The sequence below is a fragment of the Panicum virgatum genome, chromosome 4K (assembly GCF_016808335.1).
Source record: "Panicum virgatum strain AP13 chromosome 4K, P.virgatum_v5, whole genome shotgun sequence".
Classification (NCBI taxonomy): Eukaryota; Viridiplantae; Streptophyta; class Magnoliopsida; order Poales; family Poaceae; genus Panicum; species Panicum virgatum.
Genome location: NC_053139.1, coordinates 9,927,125 through 9,941,921, shown reverse-complemented (window position 1 = coordinate 9,941,921; position 14,797 = coordinate 9,927,125). Strand labels below are relative to the sequence as shown.

Genomic DNA, 14,797 nt, shown 5'->3' with positions numbered 1-14,797 from the left:
AACCACACTATGTATATGCATGTGTTTAAACTTTAAATAACCAAGAGAGAAGTAAAGAGTGTTGCTCCATTTTAGGAGCCAAGAACTGGGAATTCCTATGCACGTTATATGGTATAAGGAAAAGGAAACTACCGCTCCAGAATTTCTAACCTTTTCTGATTTCAAAGAATACAGACACACAAACCACACAATGAGAATAATTCGAGTGTATCATGTGGGAACACAATTAATTAAGGTCTAATTTCACGGAATAGATTTATATCAAGATTGTTCTGTGTACAGTCAAATTATTACACCACAATCGTTGCAAAAAAAAAAGTACACTAAACCACAAAAACAATAAATCAATACTGGAAGATAAAGATGGGAACGATCAATAAGTAACATGTGCAGATCATATATCTATGCCTATCTTCTTTGCAAGGATAGGGCAATGACTGAGTACTTGGTCTTCTCCCTCTCCAGACACTCTGCTACCTTGCTTGCGAATTCTTTGAACAGGGCGTCAAGAATAGATTCACCGAAGTGGCTTACAAAAAGAGTTTCCATCACAGTAAGCACTTTGCGACGTTCACCCCACTCTGGATGCTATCTTGCACGTTGTCATCTTCTGAGTCATCATAAGGATCCCAGTTTGACTCAAATAGTTTAATTTCATTGATGTCAAACAGCCCAGTCTGCTTGATAGCTGCCTTCACTTCATCAATGGATGGCCCATACATTGGTAGGTTGAAGGAGTTCAGCTTGTCTTCCTCCACAAGGCCCTGTATAAAATATATGAAACTGAAATTAGTTGTGTGTGATTGGCATTTTTTCCTCAAAACAAAGTCATAGAATTTTACTAAACTGATTATAATTGTTTGCATTCAACTCCAAAAATAGTATTCATACATATTTTGACATACTATATAAATAATATTTTTCTCTTAGGTCCCGTTTGGAACCTTGGAATTAAATTCCATTCTAATAATTATAATTTAGACACAAATCTATTAAGCTAATATGATTATATACGGAATATATTTGTATACTATTGTTGGCCATTGAGGGAGATACTTATGCGCTATCACTACTACAAAACAGCCATTTGATCCCCACATTTATCCCGGTCGCCGTTGAGCTCGGGGCCAATGGAGTCTTTTGTCCCGGGTCCAACGGCTAGCCGAGTGGGCGGAGAGTGCAAGGGTCTTTTGTCCCGGTTGAAGCCACCAACCGGGACCAAAGGTCCTTCATTTGTCTTGGTTGGTGGCTCCAACCGGGAATAAAGACCCAACTCTTTAGTCCCGGTTGGTGGTACCAACTCGGACCAAAGGACTTTCTACGAGTTAGTACAAAATGAAGGCATCCCATGTAGAGTCACATGTGTTATGTAGGTGGGATGGTAAGGAATCTGTGTGTGAGACAAGAGATCTTGGGTTCAATTCACACATGGCGTAAAAAAAATTTCGCTTGACAGACCCTTTGGTCCCGGTTGTAGCAACCGGGACTACGAAGCCGGAACTACAACCGAGGTCCGGGCTTTAGTCTCGGCTGCTACAACCGGGACTAAAGGGAGTTGGCAACCGGGACAAGAAGCAGTTTCTGTAGTAGTGTATATTTCTACTATAGAGGAGTAAGCCAAAGAGCGTGCTATAAATTAGGGAATAGAAATATAGTTTGGTGTTGTATAGAATCAATTTCCATCTCCCACCCTACGAATTTAGGATAGGCTTATATCTAAACTTTGGAAAGTGGCGGGATGTCAAATTCTAAGCCAAATAGCCTAGTATATTAAGTAGATTTCAATTCCTAAAAAATGAGAGGATCCAAACAGCCCCTTAATAAAATACGGTGGGGCCATCATATCCCTCCGGTAGATTTTTTATTAAATAATATTTTTAGTTTGATGATGTAGTCGAAGTACATGTATAGCTTTCCTTGCCAAAACAAATTTCAATTTATAGCTAGTGTGTATCGTGGGTGGATTGCTTGTGGGTAGAAATGGAAGTGTAAGACCAGCATCTTGTTCCACATGCAACACAAATTTTTGCAGTGAGTAGGCAAGTGAAATCTTTTTTGCATTATACCTTGTCAACAAGAGATCGAAGAGATTGTGAAAGTAGTTCATAAAGATAGTTTAAATTGCCACTGTATACATCCTCTTCCTTCCTCCTGTAAGGAACATGGCACCATTTATGCCATTTTAAGTGATTTTGGTGATCAAATGACAACACAACACTTGGACTAATATGATTGTTAAGATGACCATTCTCAGGCTTTTAGGTTCAAGTAATGACAAAGAGGAAGAGAAGATAGGCGTAGCAAGACCCAAAGGGCCGCCCCTAACCGGCGCTATGAAGTTTGGTGCAGAAGGGAATCGAAGCCAAGTCAGCCTATAGGCACCGGTTGAACCGACGGGTCAAAAAGGGGGCATCGGTGCATTGGGCGTCCTATGTTCCAGAGACGATGTCAAGACCCCAAGAGAAGATTCTTCAGCACCGGTTGAACCGGTGAGGCATCGGTGCATACCGTCGGTGTAATGACGTCAGCGCCCAGGAGAAGATTCTTAAGCACCGGATGAACCGGTGATGCATCGGAACAAAGCATCGGTTCAACCGGTGGTCACTGCATCAGCTGTCAGGACTTCAACGGGTACTTCGGTTTATGAGTGACCGGAAGAACCGACGCTACCCCTGCCAGAGGCATCGGTTCTTCCGGTGATACGCAGAATTTCAGCTGACCGTTGGAGCAACGGCTACAAGACTTGGTGAACTATATATACGCCTCACCCCGGCCATTTGAAGATTGCTGGAGTCCCAAGACACCTCATACACATCCAAGAACATCTCCAAGCCATACAAGAGCTCATAGATCATATCCTTAGCTTATAGCACTAGCTTTGTAAAGTGTGAGTGCTAGATTAGCTCTTAGTGAGTGTGATTGCAAGGCCTTGAGCCTTTGTGCTAAGGTTCTCTAGTGAACCAAAACAAGAGCTTGGTGCGCCGGCACCTTGGAGCGTGAAGCTCGCCGGCAACATCATCGACCCTCCGACTTGGTGTGGAGCGGCGACGACACTTTGTGCGGGGGACGTGGAGACCCCATCCTTTGTGGAGAAGCTCCTTAGTGGAACCCGGGGCCAAGGTGACCGTGATTGTGTTCACGGAAGAGACTTGGTGGCCGAGTAACAATACTCTTAGTGAGTGCTACAACAACGTGGATGTAGGTGTGCCTTTGTGGCTAACCGAACCACGGGATAAACACCCGCGTCAAGAGTTTGCTATCTCCTATCCCTCTCTTTAAGTTTCCGCATTTCATACTAGCAATTTGTGTGCATTTACTTTCATAGAATAGTTTCTTGATAGGAAAGGCTATAGGTTGCTAAACTTTTTTGGGATATGGGTTTCACACTAGAACAACCTTGTTGCACATCTAGATAGCATGTTTTAGTTTTAGTGTTGTGCAAACTAGTTGGAGCCATAGGTCTAAGTTTTTATTAGTACCTAATTCACCCCCTCCCCCTCCTAGGCTAGAGCACCCGATCACTTTCACCTCCCAAGAAAAGTCAGCACCATCTTCCGGCCAACCACCAGTTCATTATATCGCAGCTCAAGGAATAGCATCATGTCCTTCTGAAACTGCTCTTGGTATAGTTGCGCCACACAAGGTGGTGATGTAGCCTTTGCAATGTAAATATTTCTCTTGCTTCCATCTAACCCATCAGGAAGCTGAATGACATATACTGATGAGCACTCAAGAATTTGTATAAAAATAACTAAATTATAAATTACTGAGCCTGAATTGTACTGTATTATTCTCATTTTGTGTACCTGAGACTGCCAGTGAAGGCTATAAGATGAGTGAAAGAGATGAACGCTTTGGGAAGGGAAAAGCCTAGTGTAGTAGGACCCAGATAACCCAGCAATATAGAATGGAAGCAGTCTTTCTCCCTTGTGATGTGCTGTAAATGAGTTCTTGAACTGTTCAACTGATTGGAAGATACGGTTGAAATCGTTGCCTGGTATATCATTGAGGAAGAATTGGACCCCCACCATATTGTGGCCGCCACTGGCGCTGATCACCTCGGAGAGGAAGATGAGTGTGTTGTCACCTGAGCCGCAGCCCAAGTCACAAACCACCAGATTTGGAGGGCGGAGAGCAGAGCACACTTGTCTCACAGCCTCCTCAAGCACTGGTTTAGTCTCAAGCAAAGCTTTTTGCTAGGACACACGGAAAAAGAAAAAAATGTAACATAGAGTAATTGTTCACGCATGTTTGCTTAGAGAGAAAATATAGATAAATTCTAGACACATACTTGAAGTCTGGAGTTGGTGGTCTAGCTGGTTTCTCCTCCTCCTTTCACCATATGGAAGTCACGCTCCATCCTCATGGTATGGCTCCCAGCTTCAACTCATGGTTCATCGATCACACGGCACCGTAATAACCCATATAATATAGAGAGCGGGCTTTCTATCGCCCGGATGTCTGATAGGAACTTTCCCATCGGACGCTCCGTTGCAACATCAAAATAAAATATCCGCAACATCGAAACAAAACATCTGCAACATCGAAAATATATAGATGCAACATTAAAAAATATGCGAAAAACAATTAAGTCATTTGATCTTGGATACGGAAATTCCCGCCGCAACACGAACACCATGTTTCATGCAACATTCACCATGCAACATTCATCGTGAAACATGCCGAAAATAATAGTTGCAAAATCAAAAATCAATTATTGAAACATATGTCGGAACATCTCATTTTTCTTCTTTGTCCGGACGTCTGTGTCTTCACATTTTCGTTTTTCTTATAGAGAGAGATAGAGAAGAGTACTTGCTAAAAAAGACCTTCCATATTTAGCAGGAAATAAATAAAGTTTATTTGCAAATTTTTTTCACATATAAGTGTAACTTTGTGCGATGAATCTAATGAGCCTAATTAATCTATGATTAGCTATCGTAATACTATAGTAATCATGCTCTAATCATGCGATCAAAGACCTCGTTAGATTCGTCTCGTGAAGTAGCGTAGAGGTTGTGGAGTTAGTTTTATAAACTACATTTATTTAATAATCTTAACTAATGGTCAAAGTTAACTACAGTATCCTGTGCTACAAAACCAAAGCAACCGGCGGGTGCTGTCACCAAAGCAACCGGCGGGTGCTGTCCGAATCTTATCTCTTCGGACAGACTTGCATGCGGCAGCAATCTGGCCCCTAGATTTGAGCTTAGGCTAGTGTCGCTTGAGAGTTTCATAACATGGTTAGCAAGACTTTCATTATATGGTTACGAAGATCGAGAACTTATTGAATAGAGCCGGAATTGAGGCTAATGAGTATTATAAGGATGAGACTCTTCTTACACATCTTATGAAATTGACCATGTCATATCAATAAATTTACTGATGTGGCATAACATTTAGTATCAATAAAACTCCTCATGAAACTCCTACCAAGACTAGCCTTATATCACTACTATAGAGCATATATTTCCGAATACCCATCACCGCCGGTTTAAACCAAACTGGCACTGATAGATTATCACCAATCACCGTTGATTCCCTCTGGAACTAGCAGTAATAGTATGATAATCGTCGGGTACGGTCATATTACAAACCGATGGTGATAGATTTGACTCGGTGTTCTTCACCGGATACCATAACCGGTGGGTAGCTGCCCACCTCTGCCTAATGGCTTAATCGGTTTTTTAGAAATCCACCCAGAAATCGTTCCACCTAATAATCAAAGATTATATATATGAATTAGGCAAGCAATCCGGCTAGGAATAGTTTCATGCAACGGTTTTCAGGAAACCGAACGGGCCCTAACATTTTACGACTGTATGGACGCCATGAATCTGTTGTAATTCGTAGATGTGCTTTTAGCGGGTTCGTGGTACCCCGTTCTGTGATTTTCTGCTGCACCGGCAGGAGGTACGACCATCTATGATGATGGTACTGGTCAACATACACTTTTTCTGTAATTAATCCGATATTCAATTTGGCTGCCAACCACGTACCGTCTACTACCTCCAGCACACAACGATGGATGATCCCTTGCTTCATGCTTACCCTTGCTTCTTTCCGCGAGTATCTTTCTCAACATGTGCCTGTACGAAACTCTTGTGTTCAAGTACAAAGCGGAAAAGGTGTCATTTATTTACTTTCGTCCAATCGCCTCGAATTGAAGCTGCATTAATTTGCTCCATCTCGAGGGGTAACCGTGTGTAGTCCTACTCACCTACTGTCATCCCTACGACAGTACTACTCCCTCCGTAGATTAGGCATGTAGATTCATCTCATTAATAAACCCTAGTCTTATGCAGTTACAGTTTCATAATTGGTTTATATTTTGTTTTTCAAAATTGTATCGAACATTGGTTTGGATGTGGCAGATCTTACAATAACCATACACTTATGCACATATAGATTTGAGCTCCACGAGATCTGAAGTCAACCTCTAACCTCTATATTCATTCTCTGAAAAAATATTCCATCCTGATCATTTTTTATATCCAATTCTTCCGCACTCATCCATCCTCTATATGCATCCTCTAAAAAAATATTATATCTTTTTACCCCCTCCCCGACGCCCCCCCTCTCTCTCCCTCCCCGGCAACTCCCGCACCCATCGCCAGTGCCCCTTCTCCCCTCCCTCATCGGCACTTCCGCACTCATCTTCGGCGCCTTTCCTCCCCCTCCCTCATCGGGGACTGGATCCAAGTGCCGCCGGCCCTCCGCCCCCTCCCTCACTCTCCTCCCACCCTCTCCTCTCCTACCTTGCTCTCCATCCTCCTCTGTGCTCCCTTGCTCGCTCGCACGCGCCAGACCTCCCTCTCCGTTGGCGCGCCGACCCCCATCCCGCACGTGGCCGCGCCCGCAAGCCCCGCGGGGGCGCAGACCCGCCCTGCTGCAGCCACGGCCTCGCTCTCGTCCGCGACTGTTGGTATTTTGTAACATCACGAATAAAATCCGCAAGCGCACGGATACCGCTGTAGCTTTCACCCAAGAGTATTCCAGGGTATCGTATCCACAGGGGAACGTGAGTACACTATCTATGGGTTCAGACAGTCCAAGGACACACACTGGTGTGGGAAGGATAGGAAAGAGAGGACTTTCTATATCTAGAATCTATGCCTAGAAGAAGAGATCATGTCGCCGTTATACTTCGAGCTAAAGGTATCGACCGACTTATACAAGCCGGTAGCTCCAATATGTGCTGTATCCAATATTCGAACATGGAGGATTACTAAAAGGCTCGAACAGGGCTGTCACCACCTGCCGGCTACCTCTACAAACCGTGGGACTATCAGACAACTGAGTGGTATAGTCCAGTCTAGACACCACGTCTACGCCTTTCCCTACTAACTCTAGAGGCGTACAGGGTTATCTTTTTCTATCCGGAGCCCACTCTAGAGTCAAATGCTACTTGCTAGCATACACATCAACTAATATAAGGCAGAGATGATAACTTGCGATCTAGGCTCTAATTCTAAATAAACAAACAAAGAAAGTCTCGAACACTTACAACCGAATAAGCATCCGTCGAGGTACAAGCGGAGAAGAGTGCTGACAAGCCCGACACATCCCCCGACTCCTTCCCACTCTCATGTAGAGGTACAAATTGGAGAAGAGCGTCGTTGCCGGCGCCCCTCCTGAGTACCTCTACTCCTAACTCCCTAAGACAACTCTACACCTCAAGTGAGGACTCAAGAGAAGAGTGGAATGTGTTATGTGGAGTGTGTTCTAATTCTCAACCCCTCCCCTTGTATTTATAGGAGGGAGCCACCCCGGGAATGGAGCCAAACCACCATGGAGCACCAACCACGAGACGCCATGTGTCACTAAGAGTCGGTGGGTCCCATGGGCTGCCACCACCAGGTCGGGCGACCTTGTAGGTCGGCCGGCCTTGGACTGGCCCAGTTTGCCCCAGTCTTTGGTCAGAAGACTACTAGGTGGGCCCCCATGTCATGTATATGGGTAAGGGCCTGTCTTGAGTCGGTTTAGTAGCTCTGGTGGGCCCGTGGATCCTAGTGAACACATCTGATTCGTCGAGAAGGTGTTGCCTCGGATTGATGATGTGTCACCTTGCTTATGGGCTGCGTCTCTCTCTCATGTGCAACTGCCAAGTGGGCTCTTTTGGTCTTTGGGCTTGCTTGTGCTTGGCCCAGAAATTTATGCCTTGGATAATATGATTGTTATATGCAGTTTTGGCCCAAATTCACCTGCACACATTGTCAGACCAGCATCTGTGGAATTCATCAAATAATCATCCTATGCTAACATTTATTCCTTCTGATGCTCGACTTTTGCACGATAGTTGACGGTCAAAATGGGTCGTTAGTGACCATCAACAAGATCCCCCACACTTAGTTCTTTGCTCGTCCTCGAGTAAAGGCAAGAACTAAGGCGGACCCGACTTTACCTGATATGACACATGCATACAAATTATTCTAAGTCTTACCTTTGCCTGTGAATTTTGATGTGTCTACCATAAATATTTGGGAAGTTGAAGAGCGGAACGGTGTTGACTTCAGTCTCCTCCACTTTCCTGCTATATGACTGGGGTTTTGAAAATATTTTTGCAAAGACCAACCATAGTTTTATTTCTCCATATGGTCTCTCATGTCATTCACTGTGTATATATCCTCACCAAGGCTTTGCTTTTTTTCACCCTATTTCTAAAGATGGCTTATGTGGGGGCTCATGATAGGGGAAATGGAAGCATGCACTTGTGTCACATATATTGCAAAATCAAACAAAGGATCCATGGAGATGACAAATCACACAAGTTGATCAAGATTGTGCACATATGTGGAAGGTGGATGGTAGAAATGGGATACTTCTCTTATGAACCTCTCTCTCTTTTATTTGGATAACATGAGGACATGGCTATATTATTGTATATCTCTCCTTTTTTTTCTTGGACCTTGATGTGTCCAATTTTTCTCTCTCTCTTTTTTTGGATCATGCTTTTTGGGCATGCCATCTTTTCTTTTTTTCTTTTTTCTTTTTTTTGAATAGCCCATGCCTCATTTGAAGGATACTAGAGAGAGATCATTAAACTTGGAGTTTTATTTTGTGGATGGATGGAATGGCATAGCTGACTTCCAGTGTAGAAGTTCAGCTAGTGGAGTGCACATGACCTTGATCAAACAAGTATGAAAAAACATCTCACTAGGGTCACAAAGTTTGAAGAAGCTCAAAGCAACAACAAGGCACATATGTGTAAAGATTTGTATCATGATGATCATCATATGGCTCTGGTAGGACAAACACGTGGAGTTGTAAAGCTATGGAAGTTTTTTTTGATAAAAATTTCCCAGACACATAAGCAGATAAAGTAAGGATTCTTCCATCAAATCATATCTCATTAGTCAACAACTTAACAATTATGGGTTCCCTAAGATATGATTCACAAGCTCAGGCTTAGTAAAAAATAAAAAAATATGCAAGCAAATCATAGAGAAGCACAGAACCAGAGGATACCTTTTGAGTTTAATTTTAATGATTAAGCAATGACTTCCATTTAAACTCATAGGTTGAGAAGAGTGAGGGTTAGAGTGCGCAAATCGTCGTGATGAAGAACGAATGGTGGTAGTTCCGGTTGGCCAGACCTTGCTAGCACCAATTCGTCTTGTCCTTTCGCATGCTGGTTCATTCGGTGTTGTGCACGTGTTGTGGGAGATCTCGAGTGTATGTGCTTGAAAGTTCCGAGAGATCTCCCCCACACTTTGTTCTTGTACCTGGTGCTTATTCAAAAACAAAAATATGGAAACAAACTAATAGCTCTACCGGTTTTAAAAACCAGAGAGCTCCTAAATTTATTGAAACTAAAATTTAATCACACCAAGATACTTACTTAAGCAAGACTGAATCAAGATTGCATCAACATGAGTATGTTGTGCAATATTAATCCAAAACCTATACTTACCTTCATGTTTGAATTCAGCTCACTGACTCACCCAATTGGATTTGGAGATTTCTGTAGGGGTTAGTCCACATATGCAACCAATATCTATACAAGTAGTTACTCTAGAACATCAATCAAACTTGAAACCATGTCAGTTTGACTGAAGAAGATATTTTAACCCAAGCACCATGCTTGGTTTAGAACGCCCATGAATGTGTTATGCATCACACATTCAAACCGGAGCATACGAGAACAGATAAAGGAAGCATATTTGAGCTTTATTCAAAGGATAAATATGAGCACGAACCTGGTGATCCTTGGGCGACCTCCCGGCAGGGCTTTGTTTAATGTCAAAAGCAGGACATTGAGAGTACTTACCACGGCATCTTGTTGATGGAGATAATATTGTCACCATGGCAACTCCTCTCATTTTTTTCAATTTTTTTATGGAGCATGAAGCGGGACGTACACCAATTCCAAGACAAGATATGAATTGAGAAAAGAACTTACTTTGGGGTACTCACATACCTCCCCCACACTTGGAGTTTGCAAAACTTCAAGTGTATGGAGTTCAAGTTTCCTTCAGTAATTGTTCCTCCACCAAGACATATCAAGGCGTTGTAGTCGGTGTAGCTCACATATTCGTAGGCGTTGTCTATTCGTCGTTCTCTTTGATCTTCGCCTGGAATGGTTAGTGACCAAAAATACCTGAAGGAAAACTATATCCTAGAACATGCTCTTGCTTTTTATTGAAAATGAAATAAATAAGTAAATATATATATAAATGGTAGTCCGGGCTATCTCCCGGTAGTGCTTTGTTTCTGGTCATATACTCGACCATGATAACTCTTGCAGCCATCATTGGTGATGGGTCATTGTTTTACCACCAATTGTTGAAACTGGCTACAAGGTTAGTGCCACGGTGCACCACAAAATCTGCAATGTTTACGATAAACATATATATCTACAACCCACCTTCTGAAGATTTTGCAGAAGAGGACTATAAGTGTAACATCCCAAACATCCACAAAATAAATCACGCACTGAGTTATTTCCAAAATTATTTTTCATCGTTGAGCTCAAGATCATCCTAAAGCCCTAAACCCTAAATTCCGGGAACTTTTCCCTATCCCGAACTCCCGATGTCCTATTTTCTTTTCCCACTCCGCGCGACGCGCTGTGTGTCGCCCGACGACGCACGCGTGGCCGACCAGCCGCAGTCAATGCCGCGATCGCCGCCGAGCGAATCTCTCGCTCTCTCTCTCTCTCTCTCTTTCTCTCACTATCTTTTTCTTTTTCTCCTCCCTTTTTCCATTTTTCTTTTTCTTTTTCTTTCTCCCCTCTCCTTCCTTCTCTCTCTCCTTCTCCCAGTAGCTCACTCGGCGCGCCACCCCGGCCGCTCCTTGCTCCCGCACGCGCGCGCCCACCTTGCTCCCTGCTCCCGCGCGCGCACCCCCGCCCCGACACCACGCGCGGCCCACGCGTGCCAGCTGCCCACGCGCTAGCTTGCTGCCGCTTGCGCGCGAACGCGTACACGCGATGCGCCGAGCGCCCCGCGCCGCCCGCTCGCCGCCGACTCGTCCCGTCGACGCACCGCACGCGCGCAGGACCGAGGGCACCACGCGTTCCATGCGGCCGCGCTGCTCGCCATGCCGTCCGTCGACCCGAGCATCACCACCGCCTTCCTGTGTCCGTCCTCGCCGCCGGCCGCCACACGCACACGCACGCACCACGCCGCTGCCTCGCCGCTCGAGCCCGCGCGGCGACACACACAGCACCCGGGGCCCCTCCACATGCCTGCGCGCATGCCCTAGCCGTCACTTCACCCTGGTCCACCGCGAATCGCGCTGCCGCCGCGTCGCGACACCGAACGCCATTAATGGCGCCCGCGCCACTCGCCGGCCACCACCGCCGCGCTCAACCGTCCCCACCGCCTCTCGCGCCCTATAAAGGAACCCCCAGCGCCACTCCCCCACCCCACGACCGCCTCCACCGTAGCTAGCCCCCTTCCGAGCAGCAGCAGCACTGCCGCCGCGATCCCGCTCCGCCCACCGCACCTGCTCCCGTGGCTGGCCCTCTCCGCCGTCTCCCTGCTCAAGCCAAGGGCCGAGGTACGTGCCCTGGCCCTCCCTCTTCCTTTTCCCCACGACCACTCACCCCGAGCCACCCCTGCCTGCGCCGCCCATGGCCGCCGCTCGCCGCCACGACCATGGCCGCCGCGCCCCTTCCTGCAGACCACCTTCCATGAAATTGGAGAGGGGAATCAACCCCCTATGGCCCCACCTCTCTTTTCCCCATGACTCCGGCCGCCCTCGAGCCCCCAGGCCACCGGCCCAGGGCCGCCGCCGGCGTGCGCCGCCCTCCTCTGCTTCTCAGCGCGGGGGGAGGAAGAAGACAGGGCACTTTTGCCCATAACCCCCTCCCCTCTATTCTATTTAATTAAGAACTCTTCCACCCTTTGGTTTCTTTCAAATAACACCCTATCCTTTAAGATATTTGCAAAGAAAACCTCCACCACATAAACTTATTTACAAATAGAACCCTACCCTTTTCCTGAATAACCCAAACCTTCCCCGAAATTCTAATCAAGTCCTTTCGTTAATTATAAACAAGTCCCTGGACCCCTGTTTAGACCCTAATCACCCCGTTAATCTATCATTTCATGCGCCAAATAATCTCAGATCGACCTAAAACTTTATCACGCCTCTCATAACATAGTTTTGTCCATGCCATGAGGAAACCACCCAAAAATATTACTCCGAACTCCATATCTTAACTATTTCCGATTCGAGCTCAATGATAAAACTTTTATTTCTGTTTCTTGATTGTGTGCATGTTTGTATGCGTCGTAGATCACGGTGTGAACGAGGGAGAACCCGTTGACGAGCAGTACTATGAGCCAGTGAACGAGGACCAGTTCCACGACCCCGAGCCCGAAGGACAGTGCTTCGACCAGGACCTCCCCGAAGGCTTCGAAGACGGCAAGTTCAATCCCATCCTTTGATGCATGTTTTGTCCTAGTTTTTATAAACACAATCCATTGGTCTGTTTTACAAAATTGCATATGTTTTGCTTGCTGAAAACACGGTTGGATAGCCACCCCTTGATTTGTTATGATCATTCCTTGACCACCTAGATTAATGTCTGAATGTGTTGTTTGGACGTTAATCACTACTAGAATGCTACGCTTAAGACCTTAAATTCAATACAATCTATTTTATAAAGGAAAATGCGTGAGTATGTGGGAAGGGAAATATGTGAAGTTTCGAAAGTTGAGTTAGACGGGATGGATGACATTTCTGTGTGATTTGCCGTTGGTGTGCTCGTGCCTGTGTGGCAGAGCAGGGAAGGGAGATATCCATCTTGTCACCCCTAAGGACCGAGTTAGTGTGTCATCTCACCTAACTCCACTATCGTGCAAACCACTCGACCGTTGAATGGGCAACGACTTAGCATAAACCCCACTAGTTAGTCTGATAGCCATCGGGAGAGCTGAGAGCAACGGGTGATCAAGGAGAAGAGATTAGCTCTGTGTGACTTATGTCCCGGTTAGAACCTCTGTGATAGGTCGATAACCCCTTGGTGCATCCCGTGATGGCTAGTCAGATCTAGCTAAGGTGGGTAATGGCTTTGTTGGGATCTGCACCGACACTAAGGTGATCGAGTTGCGGTACCCCGCTTGTGGGTAAAGTTGCACACCTCTGCAGAGTTAAGAATCTATTCGAATAGCCGTGCCCACGGTACTGGGCGAGTTACGGTGTGGTCACATAACTAGTGTTTATTTTGGGATGGGTTGGCGTTAGTTGTTTTGGAAATGTGTCCAGCAGATGTGCCGTGTGCTACGGCGGATGTGGAGTCCGGTAGCAGCTTAAAACTTGGATCCTGTGTGGATCAACCCTCTGTGTTACTCAGTACAAGAAATCTGGTTTTGAAAATGCTTTCTTTCAAATGAACCCCTGCATAAAATCTAGCTTTTCGCAAAGTAAACCTTAACCCTATCCTTGATTTACCCTATGCATTATATTCTATTTATACCCCCTCCGTGGGTGTGGTTGGACTTGCTGAGTACGTTTGTACTCACCCCATTCTTAATTTTTACAGAGGAAGACCCAGACTTCGTTCCAGAGGACGTTGAGTAGGGTACCGTCCTACACCCAGCCTTGCCTGTGGATTAGGGTCACCCGCAGGAGATACCGCATGGCGCAAGACTCTGATGACCCCCTTTTTATAATTAATATCGTTGTATGTGTGTGGGTTGTAATTCTCGCGATAATGGCGCTTCTCTGCCCATTACCGCGTAGAGTTGTACGGTAATGAACCATCTGATGTAATAAATGTGTCATCAGCCTCCTGGGACTGATGTTTGTATCACATTTAAGTCTTCTCTTATGAGGGGACGCTTCAATAAGGTGGTTGTAGTCCTCATGTGTGCACGGTGCACTAAGCATGCCTGACTCTGGAGTTGCATTGAATGAGCATGGTTTACGTGGTATGTCAAAAGTAAAACTCATATGCTCATTTGTGGACTCCTTTTCTTCGGACTCCAGAGTCGGCGCCTCACAAAATTCCATGGCCCATTAATTCTCCATCTCAAGAGATTCATCGTGAAAGCTTGATGTTGATTCTCGATTAAGGTCGAGAACAACATATTCTAGGCCAGCGGGAAGAGGCTCAAACTCGATCAAGGGTGATGATGAACGTTCATCTCCACAAAAGTGAAGGCTATCTTCCGAGTCGTATTCTTCAGAGGACTCTAGAACTCCCAAGAGAATAGACTCGGATGATATGAATGGAGATGTATGCATCGTCTCCTTGAGCGGGTTTTGCTCGGGAAGAGGCTTGGCCAGAAGATTTTCTAGATGAGGAGTAGCAGTAGCCGAGCCGGTTTCCCTAAGCTTTTCATCT

General features: G+C 45.5%; 1 pseudogene; it reads right to left on the bottom strand.

The window, feature by feature from the left end:
- Nucleotides 1-215: 215 nt before the first annotated feature.
- LOC120705037 lies at nucleotides 216-4,366 on the bottom strand (annotated as a pseudogene).
- Between the last annotated feature and the right edge of the window lie 10,431 nt (nucleotides 4,367-14,797).